Here is a 3,354-nt window from a genome sequence, read left to right on the forward strand (position 1 = left end):
TGATACCATGTTAAGCTTCATGCACTAGCCACTTGAACCAAAAGTCTGAACTGATGGAAAGGGCTAGGCAATCTACTTATACACTTCAACACCCCCTCTCACGTGTGACGGGAAGACGAGAAGACAAGTCAACACGTGTAGAGAGGCAAAGAGGCAGCGGGAGGCCGGGCGCGGCAGGAGGCTGCGAGAAGAGGGGCGCCGTGTATACTGTGATGGAGGAAGTACTTTTATGCCGGTCTAGTTGTTGAACCCTGTTTCGATATCAGTGCCCGTGCCGTCTGAACCTTTGGCTCCTCTGTCACATCTTGAGGATCAAGCTCGCTTTCTTCTTGCCACGCTTCGTTCTGGTCAGTGTGATGTTCTGAATTACCGTGTTCAGCCCCGGAAGCTTTGCTACTCTCCGCACCAAGGTCGTGCCTCCACGGCGACAGATCTCGTATAGAGCTGACACTGCATTCTCCTTTCCCTTTGGAGTTCCCCACCTCATTAATCCGACGAGGCTGGTGATCACGGTTTCAAAGCTCCCAACGAGATGCACGACGGACGGTTGCTTCATCAGCAGAGCCAGAGCACCGGTGGCTTCCTCCGACACGGTGTCGTTCCTCAGGGCTTCGATCAAGGCTACAACCGCGCCCGACTCAAGCATCCGGCTTGATCTCTCTCGATGCGTTGAGAGGTTGAATAGCGCCATCACCACATCTTTCCTCCCCCTCGGCGTCCCCTTTTTCAGCATAGAGGCCAGCTTCTCCAGAGCCTCTGGCTCGTTCGTGATCATCTTCTTGTAATCATGGACGACGGAGAGGCTAAACAGAGTTGCTGCTGCGTTCTCCTTGGCCTCCGTAGTCCATCCATTCTGCAACACGTTGACGATGAGCCGCAAGCAACCCTCCTGCTCCATGATCCGTGTCTTGTTCGGCTCGTAGATGGACAGGTTGAGCAGCGCAGTTCACCGCGTTCTCCTGCGCCATCTGATCCGTCGACGGGAGCAGCCTGCGGAGCAACGGGATCGCGCCAAGCTCGGCGATGAATGCCCGGTTCTGCTTCCCAGCCTTGGCCAACAACCTGATCTCGTTGGCAGCGACCGCCTTTGCGCTATCGGAACCCTCCACCAGCATCCCGACCAGAATCCTGGCGGTGGCCTTGTTCGCCTCGACGGCCGCCTTGCTGCTGCCGGGGCCGGCCCATAAGGGGGGGGGGGGGGCGGCGGGGCAACCGCTCTGGGCCCCTAGGAGGCAGGGGCCCGGCCTAGGTAGTATAGGTCTAAGAAAAAAAACTGGCCCAAAACCCACCACGTATGTAGAATTTCTCTCCTCTGTATTTGCCATCGTCGACCCGTCTCCTCCCCCAAATTCTCCAATCACAAATAACACCGCGACCGTCTAAGGTCGCCGCAGCCATTAGTGGGCATCAACCGGGCTATTTTCCTCCCCGGATCATCTCTCTTTTCATCTTTCTAATCGTTCCCTATCCACTAACATTGGAGGCATTACAGATGGCACGTCTCCCTCCGTGATTCCCTCCCTTAATCCCGTTTCCCATTTGATTCGTGGTTAAATAGCTCAACTCTGGTTGCTCCACATCTCCAATTCTGCTCTTATTAGGTCTAATCTTCAAGACTTTATTGGATCTGAAAGAGTGCGTAGCAGATTAGGAGAAGAGAAGGCGGACGCTGTGACGACGAACGAGGGAGCGATCTTCTCCTTCATCTTTGTGTTGACCAGATCAAAAAATCTACATCAACAAGGTGTTGTTGTTCCTTGTCAACTGACTGTTTTTATGCAAATTGTTTGGTAACATGTCTAGTACAAAAAGTTTGTCCACCAACAAGAAAAAAAGAAAAAAACAGATAGATGAACCGGTAGAATTTCAGAGAGGTTCAATTGACAACTTCTTTCTAGAACTAGTAGTTCTTCCAGAAAGTTTATGCATTAAGCTTTAGAGAAGTTCTCATGTAATTTCTTGTTCATTAGCATCATATCCCATGGTAGCGCAAAAACTTTCTATAGCATCTTACCACTAGTTGTTTGTTCTGCAAATGAATGGATGAAATGATGGTCTCTTTGTGCCATTTAGAAGATCAATCTTTTGTAGAACTATATTGTTTTCTTACAATCATTAGTAGTTCTCTTGACCGTTACAAAGAAATAATTTGCGGTGTAAGTTCTTTTAGTTCAAATACCATCGATGTACGCTAATACTTGGTTAATTTTGGAATACAATGTATTCTGAACTTTTTTTTTTGTCAACAAAGGCCCTATTTTACTATCTCACCCCAGGGCCCTGAAAATGTATGGACCGGCCCTGGCTGCTGCAGGCCGTGGCGACGCATTCCGCCATCCCCTCGTTGCTCTCTGGCGAGTCGTACTAGAAGCAGTAGACTCCGCACCACTGCGAGATCAAGCTGCGGAGCGCGCGGTTGGGCACCAGGCGGTTGTCGGCCAGCACCTGGCCTGAGTTGGGGCAGGTGCAGTGGCCCTCCCCGATCCACTGGATGATGGACGGGCGGTCGTAGGTCTGGCCGGTGGAGACCAGCACGGGTCACGCATGAGGTCGAGCGAGATCGAGCAGGAGAACTCCTTGGGCACCGAGAAGGAGGTGTCGTCGCATCCGCTGCCGCTGCCGCCCCAGGACGGGAGGCGCTGCACGTTGCCCGCCGACGGCCAGTACCGGGCGGCCTTGGAGTTGGCGGGGTCGAAGAGGCTGTAGCGGAGCAGGGCGACGACGCCGCCGACGAGGAGCAGGTCGGTGTCCTCCTCCTGGCTGAGGATTTGCTCCTCGAGGTACTCGATCTCGGCCTGGCAGGAGGCGGCGTCGGAGATTCCGATGCTAGCGAGGAGGGATTTGAGAAGGGTGGGGTCGGGCGGGTGGCCGAGCTCCAAGTGGTGGAGCGCGGCCAGGAGGCGGTCCCGCAGCGTGGCCTCGTCCGGGTCGTGGTACTGCGCCGGCACGCGGCGGCGGCAGTGGGCGCGGAGGAGGTCGAGGTGGCCCGCCGCGTCGGGGGAGAGACGGAGGGAGGCCGCGGGGAGCACGTCGAGCACGACGGCGAGCTCGGCGTCGAGGTCGCGGAAGGAGGCGGCGAGAGGGAGGCGCGGCGTCGGGCGGCGGAGCAGGAACTCGACCGGCGACGAGGCCGACGCCGGCGCGTCCATGGCCTCCCAGCAAGCGAGGACCACCTCTCCTTCGAGAGAGAGCGATACAGTCCATGCCTAAGATACTACGTGGGGGTCGACACAAGAGCATCACAACAATTTTGTGCCCGCTTCCAAGAGCATCGTTGCTTCCTTCCCGATCTCCTGCACGCTACACCTCGGCCCGGGCCCAAGATCTGACATGGCGCCGCCGCCAGGTCGCAAT

General features: G+C 55.6%; 1 pseudogene; it reads right to left on the reverse strand.

Moving 5' to 3' along the window:
- Positions 1-262: 262 nt before the first annotated feature.
- Positions 263-3,149, reverse strand: LOC124671222 (annotated as a pseudogene).
- Positions 3,150-3,354: the final 205 nt, after the last annotated feature.

The sequence above is a fragment of the Lolium rigidum genome, chromosome 7 (assembly GCF_022539505.1).
Source record: "Lolium rigidum isolate FL_2022 chromosome 7, APGP_CSIRO_Lrig_0.1, whole genome shotgun sequence".
In the NCBI taxonomy this organism is placed as follows: Eukaryota; Viridiplantae; Streptophyta; class Magnoliopsida; order Poales; family Poaceae; genus Lolium; species Lolium rigidum.